General features: G+C 36.4%; 1 protein-coding gene across 1 annotated transcript in view; it reads left to right on the forward strand.

Annotated features, from left to right (window-relative positions):
* The first annotated feature begins 1,153 nt into the window (after positions 1–1,153).
* LOC141427452 (uncharacterized) overlaps positions 1,154–22,634 on the forward strand; it is a 266,714-nt gene continuing 245,233 nt past the window's right edge. The window contains exon 1 of the mRNA XM_074086932.1: positions 1,154–1,397. The gene's annotated coding sequence lies outside the window, so the exon portion shown is untranslated. The remainder of the gene's footprint in view (positions 1,398–22,634) is intronic.

The following is a 22,634-nucleotide window of genomic DNA, read 5'->3' on the forward strand; positions in this document are numbered from 1 at the left end:
GATGTTTAGTTAGTAAGTTCGGGTCAATTCTTGCAAGTAAATTTTTACTTACTCGCATTTGTCGGATACCTGGCTGTAAAATTTGGCATAATTTGGTGAAATTCTGGTGGCCCCGCCAAGATCGTCTCCGCAAGTGGGAACTCTTTAACTGTTGGTCTAATTGTCTTGAAATTTGGTATACGTAATGTATGTATAATTTTAATTTTCTGTACGTATGTTTGTCACTTAACTCCTCCTGACTAGACCGATTTGGATGAAATTTTGTGTGTATATTTCAATAGATTTCTAGATGGTTTGAAAACATAATTGGACCCGATAGATGGCACCGATAGATGGCAAAAAGTACAAGTGTAAACAACTGCTTTTGCTTTCTCATACTTAGCTAAGTTTACTAGACTATTTATAAAAAAATTCAAACACGAGCACTACTTGACTACTGGCACTTGAGGTATCCCATCTTAGGCCTCTAGGTTGGCAACGCAACTGCAATCCCCCTGGTGTTCCAGGTGTCTATGGGCGGTGGTGATCTCTTACCATCAGGAGACCCACTTGCTCGTTTGCCATCCCGACGAATAAAAAAACACTTTTAAAACGCTTTTGTCAAACTTAAAACCTAAAATTGCTAAAAGTGGCTCCGAAGCGGTAACTTTTCGCGTGGTCTGCCTATATTACCCCTAACAACACAATAATAATAATGTTGAGAATACAGGCGTGATGTTTGTTTGTTTGTGTGTGTGTGTGTGTGCTTAAAACACTTTCTTATGTTATGAACTAAACTTAATAATAAAAACTGTAATCATTGTAAAATCCAGCTTCAGGTTATCAATGTTATCATCATTGTTATTTAATTATCATCATGTCTGTACCTACACTTCGTGATTTTAACTTATCTTAATTTACTAACTAGCGACCTCTACGAATATGATTCAAACATATTAACCCCAGCAACAATCCTACACAGCACAGTACGTTTTGTACCGGAAAATGCCCAGAGATGTCGCTGAGCCATGCTGTGTGAACACACTATGTAATGAACTGCGCTGCGGATAGATGGCGCTGTTCTCAATAACGGTGGACGTCAGATAATTTCTACAGTATCTTTGCTAAAAGCCTCTCGCAAAATCGTGTAAGTCTGGAAAAGCCACCCCGGATAGTCAGTCGCTACGGGGCACTCAGCGCGCGAACTACCCTTAAATTCAACCGGTTGACTTCATGTATCTACTTTGAATTCAGATTTAAAAATATTTGGTTTTAACGTCTGTTGCTCTTTGCCAAAATGTTTTTGTAAATTCGAAGATTTTTTAGCTTTCGCTTGCTTGTTACGTTGTGGGAAAAACTTTGAAACTATTATATAATAATCAGTGGGAATTTCGGAAGTAATTCGCGCGAAATGATCGGTAAGTTAAACTTATTGCATGTATTTGGTGTATTCGGCAATGTCAATGAAATTTAATAGGTACTTAACTCGTTCCTGTTTCGAAATTGTCTATTAAAATCGTTGCTAGTCATCAATTAAAAATTAGCCTATGGTCCAATCAAAATCAAGCCCGAGAAAATATCTTCTGAAAAATTCATATTCGGCCCACAAAGATAAATTAATTGATGCGTTTGTAGTTTAAGTATCAAAACGCTAAAGGCTTTTCAGTCGAGACTGTTACACTCTTTGAAGAATAACATAGGTAAACGCTTTCTTGCAATAAAATCATATTTCTACAAGACACGTTGATGTAATACAATACAATGACTCTTTATTGTACACCAGAAATAGTAAGCGATACAGAAAATAGGTACTGTGGGGACTGTAACTAGGTAAGAGCTTAGGTACTGGGGATCAACGCGCGTGACTTTAAACTTAGTTCAAAATAAACAACTTCTTCAATCATTTGGATTTATTTCAGAGCTTAAAAATACATTTACATAGCATAGCACCAGCCGCTTAGGCTATCGGGAGCAATCTGCGCTCCGGCATGTATACCGCTGTCAATCTGTTTTAAAGTTATATTCTAGAAACACAATATAAAAAAAACCTATATAAAACTAGGTTAGTCTAACCTGCCAGGTGGTCAGTTTTACCACCTGCCAGCGGTATACAGCCTAGTTCCTACAGTACACAGAAAGAAAACTACAAGGCAAACCATAGGCAGCCTTATCGCTTAAGAGCGATCTCTTCCAGGCAACCTTTTTTACAGAAAGAAGTAAGAACTAGATTACAGCAGGTGGTGCATTAGCAGTAGTTCAACACAACATAAATGCATGGTTACGTATTTGAATATCGAATGTTAAAATACCGAATGTATTAAAATATCGAATGGGTCATAATATCGAAAAGGTATTTCTGTCAAGACTGTATTTTTTTAGATTGTTATAAATCTAACCTAACCTAACCTAAGGGGTTCTATACGATGCCGTTTTAATCAATCGTGAAAAGTTTTCGGTTTCAGAAAATGAACCTTTCGATATTTTAACATTCGATATTCAGATGCGTACCCATTCCTATAGATAAAAAAGTTACAAGCGTTTCTAAAATTTTCATCCATTCCCATTGTCTTTTTCCGCAGACCCATGCGCAATCTTTATCGCTGGGTACTGTAGGTATACATATTTACCCCTGAAACTTTGCAGGGACCCTAGGTAAACATAGAAGCCATAAAAATGTAATAAAGATGTAAAGGTGCGTCCTTTAACTTATCTTGAAGCCAGCCGAGATTCAGGCGTTGACAAAGAACTGACATAATAAATTTGACTTGTTTCTTTTGTCCGAGCCTTTATAGCTTTGAAACTGTACTACAGGGAATAAGGGGTTACTCGAAAATTTGTACTTCTTATTCAGTTCAAGGAAGTTTAAAATATTATGGTTAAAGTAGCAAAAACCAGAAAATTGAAACTGGAAAACTATATATAACCTATAACAGCAGTATTCCTTTACATTCAATACCATAATAACTAACCGTACCGTAACATTTCTGGCACTTACATTATATTCGCAAACAAAAACTGTCATTTGATTGTAATCGCGAGTGCCAGAAACGTTAGACAATTAGGCCTCTGGTGGTCCTATTAATGGTATAATCCAAATAGTTCCTCAATTTCAATGTCGTATAGACAGAATAGGAAACAGTTCTAACATTTCAGTGATTATCGACAAGCTTCTTCAAATAAATTTTTACTTAATTATACTGAAAATACGTAGGTAGCGTTTAATATTTGATTGCTGGTTTATATTCAGATATGTAAATAAAAGGGAACTAATTGATTTCGCGTTATTTCTGAAAATTACCAATGCACGATTATTTAATAATTATACTCAAAAGCTTCTCACAGTAAGTTTTTGATGAAAGGAAAGGAAGGTTTTGATGGCGGTACTTGATTATTGCATTGTCGCCGAAGCACACAGACGTAGGTAGGTAGGTGCTGAAGCACTTAAATTATCACTTAACGAAGCCGTTAATCAATTGTTAAAAATGAGTATAAATCGAGAAGCAACTAACCATCAGTTACAGTTGAGTTATATGTAAAGTTTATAAACTCAAAAGGCTGTTAAAAAAACCATGGGACATCCAAGTGAATTTTGCTGACAAGCTAAACACAAAGGATTGCCATAAATTTATATAATTTTAAAATAAATTTTAGCAGTGTAGATGTATTTTTGTGGGTACGCATCTGAATATCGAATGTTAAAATATCGAATATATTAAAATATCGAATGGGTCATAATATCGAAAGGTTCATTTTCTGAAACCGAAAACTATTCACGATTGATTAAAACGGCATCGTATAGAACCCCTTAGGTTAGGTTAGGTTAGATTTATAACAATCTAAAAAATATATAGTCTTAACAGAAATACCTTTTCGATATTATGACCCATTCGATATTTTAATACATTCGGTATTTTAACATTCGATATTCAGATACGTAATCATAGGAATAACCTTCCCAATTAACAGAATAAAATATCAGATTCTTAAGAAGAATCAATTAATTTCAAGAAATGATAGAGTTTTCTTTACTACCCAATTACGATAGTCCGGTTGGTTACGGGTTGTTCCATAGCCCAGAACAAAAAATTAAAAAAGTGTCTTTGACTCGTTTGTTTTGACAGGTGGATACTCTTTACCGGTCCGGATAATACCAACATGGAAATACCGACCCTGTTTTTCATGTACACGCCCATAGAAACTGACATGAGCTTCTATGGGTGTGTACATGAAGAACAGGGTCGGTATTTCCATGTCGTTATTATCCGGGCCGGTAAAGAGTGTCACCTGTTAAAACGAACGAGTCAAAGACATAAACTCTTTTTTAAAGTTTTTTGTTCTGGGCTATGGAATAACCCGTAACCGACTGGATTCGTAATTTGTCGGTAAGTAAAGAAAACTCTTTCATTTTTTTTAATTAATTGATGCTATTTAAAACTCTGATATTTTTTTCTGTTAATTAAGAAGGTTATTCCTATCGATAAAAAAAAGTTTCAAGCCTTTCTAAAAATTTCATCCATTCCCCATTGGCTGTTCACGATGATTTTCGAACACTGGCCACCATCCATAAATCATCGTATTTATTAAGTGACGTTTTATATCAAATAAATACTGTACCTTCATGGACTTAATAAGTTTACTTCAAATTAATGACATGTAAACTTCGGATATCTATAGAGAGCTGTTGTAACTACTAGAAAAAGGATAGTTCCCTCTTTTTCCTAAAGATGCCATCGTATAATTTAAAGTTTTGGGGGTTTCAACAACTCTTTATTATATATTTTTATCTAAATGCGTCCGTACTCTATTGCACCTGTACAACGACTGACAAACGTCACAATAAGTAGTGTGTGACAATGCTCTACGAAGCCGAAATTAGCCGAGTCTCTTTCCAAAGACCGATGTGCAATCTTCATGGCCGGGTACTGTACTATTGTACTTGACTTGGTTCGGAAACAAAATTACATCCAAAATATTTGCGACAGTAATTAATGACTCTACATGAAGCCAAAACGGAACGCCAAAGCATATTAAAATTATTTCTTAACGTCCTTAAATATTAAACTTATAACTGATTTAGCACAACTTCTATTCTATCACAACATCTCTGCAGGTCTTCCTTGAATTTATATCATCTTATGCGGTATTTTATCATATCTAACAACTACCCCAGACTGAGTTGACCTAAGAAAGTAGAGTTGCCGTATTTTTAGGCAGTACTAGTATATTTTATTCTACAGCCTAGTGCAGTCACTGGTAAAAATATTTACACAGATTTTCAAGCTGCTTCATTGTTACAATGTAAACTTGAGCTGAGCGAGCATTTTGGAAGTTATGGTTCGGAAAGTCACAGACAAAAACACATTGTTTTATAGGTTTAAAAACGTATATTTTTGTCCTTTGTACAGCCGAGGAAACTGGATTACGTATCCGGGTGGAATAATCATTTTTACTATGATTTCTTTGGCAAATGAATGAATAGTAGCACAAAGGTTCCTGGCACGGGATTCAGTTTCCTCGACTGTACATACAGATGACGGCTTAGTTACGATATTCAGCTCGCTTAATTTTGACCAGTACTAGGTATCACAGTATATTCATATTCCAAAACGAAGTGAGAATACGAAAATATCACAATATTTTTGCTTACCGCATTTTACGTTTATCTGAAAAACATCTCAACAAGGCATTGTTTTCTATACAGATTGTTGTCTTATTTAGATACAGGCATAACTTTGTCAGGGATACGAAAGGCGACAGAATCCGTTTACCTTGTTGCTGATGTGGCTCACCGCTTTTTGGCATTCAATATCTGAAACCTTCCGAAATCTTCCCCCCGACAAGAAAATCTCATTACGAATCCTTTTGAAGATTTTTTTTATGATTAGGGACGAAGCATCCGAACACTGAAAAGGTGAACGTCTATGTCTAAGTACGTAGCTGGCTCCTATTGCGAACTCCCAACTTCAAATGTATTTAATAATAATCGCATTAGTCTTTTCACCAGTGAACTCCATATTTACCTATAAAACAATTCTGATTAACTGACAGACAACGAAGAGCTTAAAACAATGGATGGAGCCAGAGACTTGAAATTCAGAATCCTCACAGAAGTGCACTATGAAGAGATTATTCTTAAAATTCCCACCGGATATGAAGCTAGTATATTTTTATTCCTTTATGGGAGCAAAGCCGCCTAGGTAATGTATAAAAGTTCTGAGTGACTGAAATTAATTATTTTATTAATATCCTTTACTTCAAGTTAGAGTTTTATAAATCCTATAAAACTTTCCTGGCATTTATAAGTTGCGCACTAAATATCAAAACGTAAGATTATTTAAGATAACAAAGAGGTTTTGTTTAAGTGGGAAATTAAAATTGATTATAATATTTAAAAGTCATTTATTATTTCTATAATTTGTGAACTCGTAATTACAAATCGTTATTCTTATTCTAATGAGTTTTTGTTATTCCGTAAAATAGTAAAACACTATTTGTTATTACAGTGAAATCTATTAGTGTTCACAACTACCTTGATAAAAAGTAATAAAGTTTACTAATAAAGATGCGTGCCTAACTTTGCGGCTGTCACCGTGAGGCCAGTGGCCCGGCCCTCTTCGCTTTCGTGGCCAGTTATTTGGCATACGCGATCGATCTATGGTGAAAAAAATCTATCACTTTTCTTTCTTGAAGAGTTCATTTGACTTCCGCATTGTCAAGGTAATTGACAGAGTTCCTATTGTGATCGATAGAATACCTAGGCTGTCAAATGATAGACAACCCTTAAATGCTTTATGTCGGCGATCAACGGTACCGTGCTAGGGCTCCTGATGTGGACGCACCTTTATAGTTGATATTAAACAAAACACTGGAAATTATATCACAGCCTACTGAATTTCAGAAATATATTTGTAATCTTTAGTAACAATATTATTAACACCTGTAAAAAAGTTCAATTTGTTTTTAGTAAACAATATTGTTATAACAAGACATTATAGTAAATCCTAAAAAAAACGGACTAGGAATGATAAAAAAATATCTTGTTTTAGTAAACATTATTTTTATTCCATCAAGACATTGTTTTTAACGGTTAGTAGGTAAAAAGTAAAACTCGTTTGTGACCGTCAGTGTTATTTACTTGTCCTAGGAATAACTAAAATTTTACTATTTTTTACTTGTAGCTATTGAAGTTTTTTCTCCGTGTAGGCATAAACAGTACCTCCCCTTGCAGTCGGGTAAAAAGGAATTTTAAAACAAATATTAACACTTTTTAGATTCCCAAAAATCACAATACAATTTCTTTATTTTACTTCTGTAGTTACCTTATCGCTTTACACAGACACGTAAAGATAGACAACTGTAAATTCAATATGTACAAGTGATCATCTACTTTTGACGCTCACTAAATAAACGGGCAATTGAAGGCAGCTCCCTTGATGCTCACAAAAATATAGCTCTAAACATATCCTTTGATTTCGGGTTATCCTTTTATCTTAAGCCAGTAAGTTGTGAGGAATTCGGAGCATTTGAACAAATCCTGGATTACGAGGTACCTGTCCTTTTATGACGATAGAATTACATTGTATTTAAATAAAGTGTACTTACGTACATATACCCGATGGCGTAATATTTTATGTTATCGTATTGGAGCCAGTATTTTTTTTTCTTAGCCAAAAATGAACCATAAATATGTCGCCAACGTATCGCATCTTACAGACCATAACAGAAGCTTTTTTGACAGTCGTCGCGGGTAGACAGAAGAATTTACGGGTAAATGTTAATGTTGTGTAGACCGTGCTGTCTACCCTCATTCACATTCTGTCTACCATCATTCGTAGAGGTGGGTTCACACGGCACAGACTTTAGCGTGTCTGTACAGACTTAAGTCGGTGCAAATGGGACGTGTGGACGTGAAGTCTCAAGTCTGTAACGACATCTGTGCATTTTTGTATCTGGCATCAAAAAGTCGGCGCGACATGGTTTAAAAGAACAACTAACATGTCTGTATCGTGTAAACGATGTGAGTCGGACATACTTTTGTTTTCGCAGCACAAGTCTGCACCGTCTGGACCCAGCTTAAGGATGACGCTACCTCGATATGTTGAAAGCTCATTCATTAAGCTAATCAAATCACAGTCTAGGTAAATCCCGTAGAAAATAACTATATCAAAATTAATTAACCTGTAATCTGTATTCGTTAAAAAATGTTGAATTAGTCTTTACAAAGTTGTATGAAAAATAACCCATCGTTTTTGCTCAGATAGGTATAAGTAGTTAAGTTTTAGTCAGATTCGATGAATCTAAAATATTTCAACAGAACTAAAACTACACATACTTATAAAAGCCTCTAGAGTGGAAAATGTATGTTTTTAGGGAAACCAGACAATTTTTACAAGCTTTTATTTAGTTTCACCTGTCCCGTGGTCTGTCTGTCTGTCTATAATCAAATCTTGCAAGTTAAATTTGACCAACTTCCAGTAGTCAGATTGACTTCAAATTTGGAATACTTGTGTAAATTGCGTGACAATACAATAATCTAGTAGGTAGTAACATTCTGGTAGTCCAGCCAGAATCGTCTCCGCAGGACGGAACTCTTCAACGGTTAATAGCATCGACTTGAAATTTAGTTTGGGTGACAATGCAAGTACAGTCAGCAAAAAAAGAGTGTGTTAAAAATGAAAATTTTATGGTTAGGTTATTCCCACATGGATCTACATGCATAATACAGACCCAGCAGATATTACTACATCTGTCGCATAAACTTAACTGTCTTGCACGTGTTTTCGTGGAGTAGCCAATTAATTGGTTAGTGGCAAATTTTGAAGATCTCAGCATAAATTCTTATATTATCTGACTTAATGTATTGACTTATTGTTATGTTGAGTGAATAAATAAACTAAAACTGATTTAAACTAGTTCATATATATGGATTTCGGCAAAGTAATGCCTGATTAAATAAACTGTTGTTTCAGAAATGTTGTAATGAAATAATTACTGGATACAGATTTATTACATTATTTATTATGTTTTTCTGTTTTATCAGATGTGCCTCAACAACTTTATTGTGATCCCAGAGTAGATACTAATACATAAAAAAACTTACGTCGACGCAGAGAGGATTCATTGTCGGGAGCTTTTCTACTTTTAATGGAAAAACGTTCGAGTTGCCGGCTAATCTCCCGATGTCGTGGGAATTCCTTTTTGTTTCGTCTCTTGCTGAGTTGCCGTTTCTTATGAACTGATTTCAGGGGTCGGTGTGTCTTAGCAAACTTATAAGCACACGTATAACAGCATTTGCCCGTTGATTATTTGTACCTGGTACAGTCGAGGAAATTGAATCACGTACCAAGGTGACGCCTTTGTGCTACTAATGACAAATTGACATCACATACATTTGCCAAAGAAATCATGGCGAAATTGATTATGAAAAGGTTTCACCCTGATACTTGATTCAGTTTCCTTGACTGTACCTATGGCATGGCTATACTCTATTTAAATGTGTTTTTGGGAAATCCATACAAATATTATAAATGCGAAACTGTGTTTGTATGTTTGTCCGTCTTTCACGTCGAAACGGAGTGACAGATCGAAGTAATTTTTGGCGTAGAGATAGTTTATGGGCCAGGGAGTGACATAGGCCGCTTTTTAGTCCGAAAAAATGGACAGTTCCCGAAGGAAGAGCACGTGATAACCGAATTCCATGAGGACGAAGTCGCGGGCAAAAGCTAGTGCACAGATAAAGGAACTTTAATTTTGCTTTTATCTTAACATGATTCCCTATTGTCTATCCTCTAGTATTTACCTGCGCTTTGGCACATTAAACAATTAGATCCAGTAGTTGATTTGAAATTTCGGGATTTTATTATATTCCCGTGGGATTTACGTTCGAGATTTTTTCCCGATCCCGTGGGAATATCAAGATAAAAAGTAATCCATGTATTATTCCAGATATCTTCTATCAATATAGGTACCAAATTTTATTTAAAACCGTCCAGTTTAAAACCGTCCAGCCGTTTTTGTGTGAAGTACATGTGTGCGCTTAAAGCAGCGTTTCCACCAATAATGCGCGAGGATGTGTTGCGAGGGATGTGTTTTTCACTAACCAATAAAAACGCTTCATTTACCTATCCTCGCGCAGCACATCTCTGGTGGAAACAGCTGAGCGGAGCGAGGCGAGGTAAATGAAGCGTTTCTATTGGTTAATAAAAAACATATTCCTCGCGACACATCCTCGCACATCTCTGGTGGAAACGCTGCTTAAATACATACTTTCTGAAGTATACAATTTATATTAATCTCTAAAGTTTCACGCACATTCATCTGGAGCAGAGTGCAAAATTTGCAAGTATCTTTTATGTACGTATGTACGGATATTAATGTCGGAGTTGTATGCTCCTAAAAGAGTAAGTTAAGTAGATCCGTGATATCGATCACTGGCTGATATTAATGATACTGCTCGAGAGTTTTGCTATTAAACTGTAATGAAACTTCGTAATTGCCGACCGTACGTCGGGAGCCTGTCAACAGTTTGTACCTCCTTCATACGGCTTTGTAATTAAAATGCTTGTTTCTTGCGTTTCTATACTGTTTTTTTGCTCCTTAAATGTAACGAATAGTACTTTTTATATTACTAGCTAGCTGCCCGCCCCGGCTTCTCACGACATATGAAGGAAATGAGATTAAAGTTTCTGTCTCACTTAGTAACTAAGAGATGCTCTTACAAACATTCATTCGCAATTGATATTTGTTTATATTTTAGTCTTGAAGGTGTAAAAGGCGTAGTTTGCCATTGGTGGCACTCCCGTCTTGACTTGTTGTTTTACTCTGAATTAATTTGATTAGTACCTGAGCGACCGAGCTTTCTTCGGGCTAAAATTCGATAACAAGCGTTTTACCAAAGATAAGACCAATCTAAATCGATTTTTCATCCCCGAAAACCCATAAATACCAAGTTCATCGAAATCGTTGGAGCCGTTTCCGAGATCCCCGAAATATATATTACAAGAATTGCTCGTTTAAAGTTATTAGATAAATAAAAAACTCTTGATAGGCGAACTGTTCTAATGTAATGTCTTATAAGTAATGTAATGTCTTGTAATCATGTAGAGTATAAGCACGGGGGTGTTGGTGAGGATTAATAAATTTAAGCGCAGTTCTAAATAATATTATAACAATTGTAAGCAATTAGTGAAGAAACCGTTGACAAATTTGACACGTTTTCAACAATAAAATAAAACTTGTCCTTTAAAGTGTCTATAAACCAGATTTGATGTTTCTGAAAAAATTAAAACTACTGTTGGTGAGAAGAACACACCACAAGGCATGTTGATCATGGATTTGTGAATGGCTCTTTACACTAATTGAATACATAATCTTTTAGGGTATGAAATATTTTTTCATTGGGTACGAGTAGTAATAGGTATGTAACTTCTGTGCAGACAAACACAGATAGTGTGTTATCGATGTCTTATGACGGCAAAAGTAAATTGCTACTAAGAAGGATATTCCCGCATTGAAATGATGTCAGACATTGATAAAGTATTTGACAAATGTGGTAGTAAGTACGTGAGATGGTTTGTGTATGTCACATTGTAGGGCAGATCCCTTTGTCACGACAAATATTTAACTCAGAAAGAGCTCTCGGGCCACAAGCCTTCAGCCTTGATACACACAGATGTTTGAGATACTTTAAAGGACATTAGAGATATAAAATGATACTGTATTTTTAAACTCCGACGCTGGTTTGTTAAGCTGGAGGATAAACTAATGAGACAAGGGGATCGATTTTTGAAATTACGTCCTTCGAAAACACTAGTAAAAAGTGGTGGTGGTAGAGCGGTGTTACTGTGGTACATCAGAAATAAAGTTGATAATGCATGTCATAAAACAATAATGCCACGTACTTAAAAGTTCGACTTTAGCGACATATGCATTTGATAGGAACTTGTTTAAAAATTGATAGACCACTTATTTGGCTGATGGTACCTAGTCATCATCTCGACTGCTTGAGATGATGATAACAATAGAAGAAATAAAGAGTTTTATTATGGAATTAGACATTAGGTTAAAGTTAATTTGTGGCGTTTTAAGGGGGAGGCCTTTGTTCAACAGTGGACGTCATCCAACTTATGGTGTTGATGATGATGTTTAAAGCACAAACAGAGAGAGGAATTCTGTACAAAACTTGTGTAAAAACATATCTAAGAACCATCGCTAGAAAACCTGATTTCAAATAAAAAAAAAACCGCAACCAAATCGGTCCACCCGTTTAAGAGCTACGGTGCCACAGACAGACACACAGACACAAATAGCGGTCAAACTTTTAACACCCCTCTTTTTGCGTCGGGGGTTAACAATTGTGTGTATGTAAAGTTCTCTATCGGAATAAGGCCTGCGTTAGAACTACGACCCAAGCCCTGTCATCTGAGAGGAGGTCTATGCCCTGCAGACATATATAGACTGAGATGAACCTATATTGCGTGACAAGAAAACCAAAAACACAATGCATGTTATATCAAAAAGCTGGCATGACGAGCTGGCAAAGCGAATAAAAAAATATACCCCTTGTCACGTACACCGAAAACCCTGAGCTATCTTACAAATTATAAGCGAACACACCGCATATTTTTTGCACTGTGGACTTTTCACATTTTTCACCTTTACGCGCAAATATGCCTGCCCAACTACAATTAACGGCACCTACTTCCATTGTCAACCGTATTGCTTGAGCCACAATGTTTTATGCAGTTTAGAGCTTTTACGTGCTCAGGTATCACATTTGCAAAATGCTAAGTCATTGTTTAATTTAGATGGCAAAATTTGTAAGAACTGTATAAATAGTTAAATTACACTAAAATACCGTTCGTCGAACTTAGAAGTTTGATTTTTTAACTGCTCAAAGGGGAAGCAGAGCTGAGTATATTTCAGTTGCTGCTGAGAAAAAGGCCCTGACAGGTGAACGGATGGACAACAAAGAGATCTTAAAACCGTCCGGAACCCTAAAAATAGTTTCTTGATCTCTTTTTTCTAACTATCAGGTAATAAAAAAAGAATCCCGTAACCTAAAACCATCTAATTAAGCTCTAGACGGTCGCGATATTCTCGCGTCATATAAAGGAGCTATAAACACTAATACTCGTACAACTCAAAACGCTAACGAGATTGAAGCGTAAAGTTCGCGCTTCGCGGGTTCTGCGTTATGCCACGTTGGCGTAATTGCGATCGGCAGAGCTTGTGAGAGACAAGCAGTGGCAGTGTAGAGTTATTGCCAACTAACGGATATAATAATATATAAGTCGAAGTAATATTTAGTTTAGAACAAACAGTCATAAATTACAACCAATGTTAGTAGTTGAAAGTCACAGAGAAGAGCACCCTTGTTATTATATGTACATAATGGAAGCTTTCTTCGTAAACCCTGAGAATTCTTACTTTACCTAAAGTAAAGGGCTCCGGCTAGCACCTGAAAATATTCCATCCAATAAGGCACGGCCAAAAGCATATTTGAACCATAACTGAAAAAAATTAAAAACCCGACTGTCTCAAAACACAGACTTTAAATCAAAAAGAAAGAAAAGTCAAGTAGTCTAGAACTCTGTTAAGTAACTTAAAGTACAAAAGTCGGGACCCATTCAAAATCGTGACCTGCTCAAACTTTCCCAATAATGGGTTTGAATAAGAAAAATTGGTGAAAACACGACGGCCTCGTCTCGTCTCAACCACGTGAATACATTGGGGGTTTTCTTTTTAAGCGACTTCAAAAAAGGAGGAGGTTCTATTTCCAATGTTTGTATTTTTTTTCTTATGTATGTTCACCGATTACTCAGTCAATTGTGGACCGATTTTCAAAATTCTTTTTTTATTCGAAAGGGTACTCTTCTGAGGTGGTCCCTTTGTCACCAAATCAAGATCTGATGATGGGATCCTAGGGAAATCGAGAGCAAACCTCAAATTTTATATGCGCACCTATGGCGATTTTGGCATTTTTAGCATTAAGATAAGCATTTACATTCAGAATGTATCATTTTCGTAAACTGGACCTGATGAAGAAGACCGTAGATGACCAATGGAACTCGTCAAAGCTAAGTAATGCTCGCTCGTCTATAAATGATCATGGTTAATATACCTAGATAAGCGACTAAGAAGAAGCTTTAAGTTAATGATTCTTTCGAACTGATCTGATGCTGAAGCCGGAAGGTAGGCAACGGAACTCTGATATAAAACAACGTAACTAAGCCGTGTTTGGGCTTAATGGAATCGTTGTGAGATTTACTTTGGCTACGATTCACTAAAAAGTGAGAAATAAAGAAATTTTTAACAAAAAAGTAAAACTCCAAACAAATAACAAAAAATGAGACCGACTACAAAAACCTTGAAAATATTTTTCTAGGTACCTACTAGATCGAAGTCGGTGAATCAGCACGACCCAGCAGGAAGGATTGAAACCCATAGTAATGTAAGTGAGGTAGACGACTATTGTTCCACTACTGCTGGCTCGTGCTGAGGCAACGACTTCGATCTAGTAGGTACCTAGAAAAATATTTTCAAGGGTTTTGTAGTCGGTCCCACTTTTTGTTATTTTTTTGGAGTCGGTTTTATTTAAATAATGTCCTATATTCGTTTAAAAGGGGATGTAATGAAACACTTGCGTCTTCCGCTAGCACACATCACTTTTCTTGTTGTTCATTGATATGTATCTCCGAAAAGTAACACCTGAAGCGATCAACTATTGTGATTATCCAATCGCAGTATTCGTATTAAATGTGCGTATTAAAATTTGATATCCTCCATGAATACTATTTTTGGTAAAAGAAAAAGCAACTAGCTTTCAATGTGCGAAGGAATAGGTCGTGAGAGAAAGTCCCCTTTCGACCTCACGTTTGCAATATCATGCAATGTCCATAGTTTTGAAAGCCGTAAATATCCGTTAAGGGTTAGAATCTCGCCCGGCCCCGTCGGTCGGTAGTTTGTTCTTATTCCCTATCTCTAGATTGTCCGGTTTAGTTCAATAGTTTCTAGGTCTGGGAGAACTGGGATATAAAATGGGATAGCTTGTGAATTCATTGTGGGGGGAGGGAGTTTTAGCTGTGCAGGAATTTCGATGTTTGTTTTTAACTAGCTAGGTATATGTAGATGCTAGGTAGGTAATTAATATAAATAATACATAAATAAAATTCACTTTAAAAGTTTTGGTAAAGAGGCGCATTTGCTGAAAATCATAAATTTAATGAAGAACTAAATAATACACTAAAAGAAATTAGTCAATTTTCGTTTCCAGACTTGTATTTACCTACCTCCTACCTAAATATAAATCACCTATCGGAATATGAGCGCTTGAGTTGTGTTTCACAGGGTAGCACGGATTTTTCCTTCTTGAATTTCCATGTTTTTCACTTACCTATATATAGTATCGTATCAGTAGCCTGTTGCATAATTTTTTAACACCATGTGTATAAATATCTTAGGCTACTAGAAAAGAATACAAAATTAATATAGTTTACCATACAATACAATACAATAACACTTTATTGCACACCAATACAGTAAACAGTACAGAAAACACAAGTATTTACATAGAGTATAGTTTAATGTTTTAAATACATCGGTAGTTTTCTTTTGTTCCATATCGTGTTTACAATGTGTGCAATTTGATACAGCACGTTACGTGTTTGCCCCATGGTGGGTGTTGGAAGGTTTAATGAGCATATAGCTAAACCACACAGTGTCAATATACCTAAGGACGGAGTGACGCCTCTTTGTGCTGAGCCGGGCTCGTGCTCACCACGGTAATAATGTCTCCCCAGGGTTGCATAGCACAAGTTTATAGGTACATCCTTTATTTACTAGGCGGTACTCACTGAAAACTTGATATTTTTGTCTTCAAATTTCCATCATCACCATCATCATCTCGACTTATATACCTCCCACTGCAGGGCAAAGGCCTCCTCTTAAAACGAGAAGGCTCACGCCAGTCTAAGGCGGATTGAGAACTGCACACACACAATTAAATTTCTTCGCAAGTGTGTGCAGGTTTCTTCCAATGTTTTCACCGTAAAACTCGTGGTAAATTTCAAATTCGATTTCGAACATAAATTTCGAAAACTTCAAGGCCGAGATCAAACCCTCCCTCTGCTTGAGAGGTTATAGGTTAAACCACCAGGCTACGACGGCTTTGGCACGGAAGAATTTTAGGCTGCAGCAAACACATTCTGGTGATGCGATTACTTTTAAAATAAATGTATCAAGTTCCATGTATGTAGTACATAAGGCAAATCTTGGCTTATCGGTGATACGAGTACCTACTTGGTAATTCGGTGATACTGCGTTAAGTATAAGTAATATAATTTTACACTGAGCTCACTATTGTGAGGTGAAATGTAAGCAATTAACTCGCTGCCAACCAGAGGCCGTATTGCCTAACTTTTCTGACGCTCGTGATCGCAATCAAATGACAGATTTTGCATTCAAAAACCGTCCTTTAATGACGATCGCGAGCGTCAAAAATGTTAGGCCATTACGGCCTCTGATTGCAAGCATCAAAACTGACAGTTGCCATCAATTTTTACAGCTCGCATTTCCTCGTAGTGAGATCTTTGTATGATAATATAACAGGATCTATCACCGAACTACCAAGTGACCGATAAGCCAAAGTTTGCCCTACACTAAATTCGGTACCTATGCTTGTTTGTCAAAGATTGTAGGACTCTGAGAAATGCGTAGGTGGGCGTTTTTTAAAAAAAGTGTACGCTTTCATTATTTTTGAAATTTTGCAAAAAATGTGATTTTTTCCTACTCAGAATCAAGAGCATATCGATTCCGATAGTTTAAAAAAATGACCCCAAAAAACTTACAGTTTTGCGACGTTTCTTACATACACTTAGTATGGGCGTGACAAAACGTACTCATAAAATTTTATATGAAAAAATGGGGACAGTTTTTAAACGATCGGAATCGATTGTGCTCTTGATTCTGAGTAGGAAAAACCATTTTTTTTAATTAAAAAAAAGGAAAGGTTACACTTTTTTTTGAAAACGCTCAAGTAAGGTTAAGGTTATCACACTACACATATATCAGCACAGCACTGGTCGGCATCACCTCAACTAGAGTCGTTCAGTATTATCTGTATGGACTGTATGAAACTCCCAACTGCAATGGACATTAATCGGTATGGTAATGAAATCGACGCCTCGATAAAAGCTACATTCTGAAGTTTTGTATGCAATTAATATTATCCTTGAGAACGTTTAAGGTGAAATTTTGTCTATAGGTGATGCGTTTGTCCTTTCTTTAGATAAATTTTCGAGATGAACCGCTTGTTTAGCAGCTTGCACCTGCACGTAGAGTCATGTGGGATAAATGTCGGCGTGGCTAAGTGTACGCAATCCCATACATTTTAGTCTAAGAAATATGCACTGCGTGCGTTTACGCCACATGATTCTAAGCACGATGTCATCTCGCCGTAATCGCAATGGTGCTCAGCCATTTTTAAAGTGGCACTAAGCCCTTTTCATAAATAGGGAAGTATAATTTGAAGTGACGAACTAAATATTTAAAATCATAGTCGAAAAATAATTTTACGTATCTTATTTTGACTCTACCAATGATTTTCAAAAGGTTATATTTCCGCGAAGAACGCGCAGCAATAAACTCTACAAATAAGGTAGGTGAGGCGTAGCGGCCCACCTTTATTAAAAATGATATATTTTTAGAAATAGTCAAGATAATATTTAAAACTCATGCACTATTTGTATCTCATTTATTTAAGTTTCCATGTTTTTTTTTTACATAAAACTGACCCTGATTGACCCCTATTTCACCTGATGTAAAGTGCAGATGAGGCCAATGGTGGCAATATTATCAAAATAGTTACAAAAATATTACGGATCTCTTATTTTTTTTAAATTGGCCTTATTAAACAAAGCAGGATATTAAATCCCGCAAAAAAATAAAAAGTTTTTAACTTTAAACTTATACATAAAACAATGTTTGGTATCTTCACAACAGGAGGATATTCCTAATCAGTGGAAATATTTGGCTTCGGGCCTAATTATGCTAAAAATAGAAGAAATCGTCGATTTTTCTCGAAAATAGTAGGTAAGTTAAAAATAAAGTTAAATCTTTAATTTTTCACTCAACCAAAATTTATTTGGACCTTATTGAACTAAAGGCTTCATAAAGAATCAAAACTAGTAATATTGATGGATATTTACTAAGTACTTTTCTCTTATTTTTTAATTAGAAACGTGTTATCAAATCAGCCTTGTTAATATAAAGAGCTGGGCCTTGTTACAAACGAAAGTAGTGGGCCCTCTAAGCTCTAGTACAATTTCTAGAATAACGGAGAATATTTCATATAAAGATAGACATAAAATTACATATTTACTTTTCGTCATATAGATAACTTCTGTTTGCACCCATATACATTAAAACACGAAACTAATCACGAAAATTTTAATAAAAACAAACCTAATTTATTAAAAAAATACATGAAGCGCAGACGCGATCTCCCGTTTTGACTATATGGACTCTACTCACAAAATGGCGGCGTGTGCAAAGCAAAACGTTGTTGCCAGCTCGTTGTATCGGCTGCTTCAATGTGTCCGTTATGTGTTGAACAAATAGTACCATTACAACTGTCATTTTTGAATACTGGGTCTTGTTACCAGCTGAGCGTTCTATGCAAAAAGATAGAATCAGAAGTATCAAAGTGCCCATGATAGACTTTTAGATAGCCAAACTACCTACTCGTATAGATATACGAATAAGTATATATAATAAAGATATCGATTTTATTATTAAACTAGCTTTTGCCCGCGGCTTCGCCCGCGTGGAATTCGGTTATCGAACGCTGTTTTCTCGAGACCTGTGCATTTTTCCGGGATAAAACACAAACAAACTTTCGCATTTAAAATATTAATATGGATTCTTTAATATTGTAGAACATGTTTTTGATCTATCTCGTAGAGTTCAGCCAGAATTTGAAATGTAAGCGCAAAAAATGTGTTTATAATTTACGACATCACATTAGAAACCTCTAAAATTATCAGTGTTTCTCTACTATATTATGCATGTATTATAGATATAAACCTTCCTCTTGAATCACTCAATCTGTTAAAATAAACCGCGTCAAAATTTTAAAGATCTAAGCATACATAGGGACAGACAGCGGGAAGCGACTTTGTTTTATACTATGTAGTACTAGTGATTTTCCGACATACAACTGCAATAAGTTAAGTTTACAAATCAAACCCAAATCATTCCCCGACCTTAAACTATGCATTGGGAACGGAGGGCCTTTTCCATTATTAATTAAGGCGAATAGTATATTAAAATATTTCAGGCCGGCTTGTGTGCTTGGGGCAACCCTACGATGTTTCGATTCGGACCTACGCCCCGTACTGAGCTCTTTGAGCAAAGTTTGTGCACCGCACCCTTACGAGTTGCCGGCAATATTTTGTTTCTACCTATACAACACAAAAGAGTTGCCGAAGCATAATAATTCTTCTTAGTATTTAAAAATATAGTTGGGTAGTAGCTGTGTCCGTGAGACTCACTCATCTATCTATTTATCTAATACATTGAAACGAGCTATTCTTGTATTATATATTTCAGGGATCTTGGAAACGGCTCCAACGATTTCGATGAAATTTGGTATGTAGGGGTTTTTGGGGATGAAAAATCGAGTTAGGTTAGTCTTATCTCTGTGAAAACGCTTGTTATCGAGTTTTAACCCGAGCGAAGCTTGGTCGCCCAGGTACTATTTAATGAAATAACAAACATGTTGAGCTTAACTCGATTTAAGACCCGAGTTAAATTCGGATTTAGTACATTAAATAGTGGTAACACTCTTTATCATAAACAAAGTAAAAAAAACAGATAGGTTACAAACAGAAAAGTACAAAGAATTATTTAGGGCGGAAATAAAATAATTATTATTGTCTGACAGCAATCACTATTTATTTATTATACGTTTGCGAGAAGGGTTTATTCAAGTTCCTAAATATCATTGCTATGTTCTACAAATGTTGGAATATAGATTCCTTATAAAATCCGATCATCTAATCAGCTTACGTCTCCTACTGAAGGTTTCGGGCAAAATTAAATTTCTCATCGAAACCCCTCTCAACGAACGACTTAACACCTCGGAGGCGCTTACGGAATATTAGCTATTTAGGTAAGAGGTGTTGTATAAAATTGGGGTTGTTATGAACAGCGACCTTTGTAACCTACTGATTTATTGGAAGGTTCCTGCCAAGAATAAAACGAGTTACAAAAAACTGTTTTAAGAAATTACGAAATGAAAAACTTAACGATGAGTTGTGGGATGAATAGGATGATATATGAATATTTTATTCCTATCTCGTTCAATATCAGCATCAATTTAATTCCCAATGTAACAATATAAGCGGACTAACGTATTTCCTCGTCAGCCCAGTAAACGGGGGTGTGAATTGACCCCCAAGGATAGCTAATGTCGCGTCGGCGGACGCGACCGCACGATATTTTATCACCTACAGTATAAAATAGACACTTTCCACGTCATTGCGTCCCGAGATAATTCACTAGAAGAGCAGTGAGCGCTTTAATTGTTGTGTTGTTTGTAGCCTTTATAATGTAGTTCTCTACATTGGTTTCGATGACGGTGATCCTGACTAAAAACATTTAACTATTTAAGGGTGTGTGCAGTGCGCATCATTTCAATCTTATTCTTACTGAGATGGCATTGAGATTTTTTTCATTTTCATCAAATTCGGAGTATATTCACACCAAATAAACGCAAAGGGCTCAATTTGAAATCACACTTGATTCACGATTAAAACTGTAGGTAACCTTTTTTTCTCAACGCCAGCCAACAAGTGAACATTATTCGAAAGATTCAAAATGTTAAGTGTGAAATTGTAGTCGTATCTGAAAGGTGTCCTTTATAGATAATAAAATTGGGTCGTACCCACGTAATCGTTGTACACGTTGGCAATATACACTGAGCGGTGGCTTTGTGTACTTGGCACTTTTCAAGGTCACATTATTAAAAAGATAACAGAGGACACTTTTGCCCGAAAAATTGGATTTTCCGAAGCTCGTTTATATACGAGTGCTAACATTATTCTAAAACTAGCATTTACCCGCAGCTTCGCTCGCGTGAACCAAAAACAGTCCAAAGAAGCAAGCAATTAAGCAAGCACGCAAGCAAGCACGCAAGCAAACATTTAAGCAAGCTTGCAAGTAAACATGCTTCGCTCGTATGAACCACAAACATTTCAAAGAAGCAAGCAATCAAGCAAGCATGCATGTGAGCATGCGAGCAAGCATGCAAGAAATCATGCAAGCAGGCATGCAAGCAAGCATGCAAACAACAAATCAAGCAAGCATGCAAGCAAGCAAACATGCAAGCAAGCAAGCATGCAAGCAAGCATGCAAGCAAGCATGCAAGCAAGCACGCAAGCAAGCATCTAAGAAAGCTTGCAAGCAAGCATGCAAGTGAACATGTAAGCTAGCAAGCATATAGGCAAACATGCGTGCCAGCATGCAAGCCAGAATGCAAGCAGGTTTGCAAGCAAGCAAGCATCTAAACAAGCATGCATTCAAGCAAGCAAGCATGCATTTAAGGCATGCATTCAAGCATGCAAGCAAGCATGCAAGCAAGCAAGCAGCTGCATTTAAGCTGCAAGCAAGCATGCAAGCAAGCATGCAAGCAAGCATGCAAGCAAGCATGCAAGCAAGCATGCAAGCAAGCATGCAAGCAATCATGCAAGCAAGCATGCAAGCAAGCATGCAAGCAAGCATGCAAGCCAGAATGCAAGCAAGCATGCAAGCCAGAATTCAAGCAAGCATGCAAACAAAAGATCAAGCTAGCATACTCCCAAAGGTACAAGCAATAATGTAAGCAAAGCAAGCATGCAAGTTATTTAGTTTAAATATTGAGCACTTTGCTCGTGTAAATCATTAGATACAGAGATTTAATTGATTTCTGGGATTTTACAAAATTTCAGTGGGAATTCTGAAAATTATCGTGGTTTTCATTGACGTTGCATTAAAAACAACCATCCCAAATTTAATTACTTTAAGCTCAGCGGTTGTTATTTTGAGATTTTATCCCTATACCGTGGGAATATCGGGATAAAAAGTAGCCTATGTTTTATTCCAGATGTCCAACTATCTACATACCAATTTTCATCCAAATCCGTCCAGCCGTTTCAGCGTGAAGGAGTAAGAAACATACTCACTCACTCACAAACTTTCGCATTTATAATATTATATAGTAGATTATAGTAGGATAGGATTGGTAGTCATTGCCAATGTCCTAAAAATAAGAGAGGCATACCTAATAATATTATAAGAAATTAGTGCTTGTGATGTAAACCAAAAAGGAGGTGGTTCAATCAATTCGGTTGTATTTTTAGAATTTCATTGTTCGCTACATGTCATGCTATACTACCCTACCTATACTTCTTCATGAAGCACTGGTTTATCTGGGGATGTAGATCTAAACCTTTTTTTTTTATTCGACTGGATGGCAATCGAGCGAGTGGGTCTCCATCATGAGTGAATTCTTCGCGGATGGAGTCGCGGGTAACGGCTAGTTACACATAATTTACTATGTACTTAACTATAACATTTTCCCTGAGTAATCGCGATTTTCCTTCGGCTCGAAGTTGGGA

The sequence above is a fragment of the Choristoneura fumiferana genome, chromosome 4 (genome assembly GCF_025370935.1).
Source record: "Choristoneura fumiferana chromosome 4, NRCan_CFum_1, whole genome shotgun sequence".
NCBI classification, from domain to species: Eukaryota; Metazoa; Arthropoda; class Insecta; order Lepidoptera; family Tortricidae; genus Choristoneura; species Choristoneura fumiferana.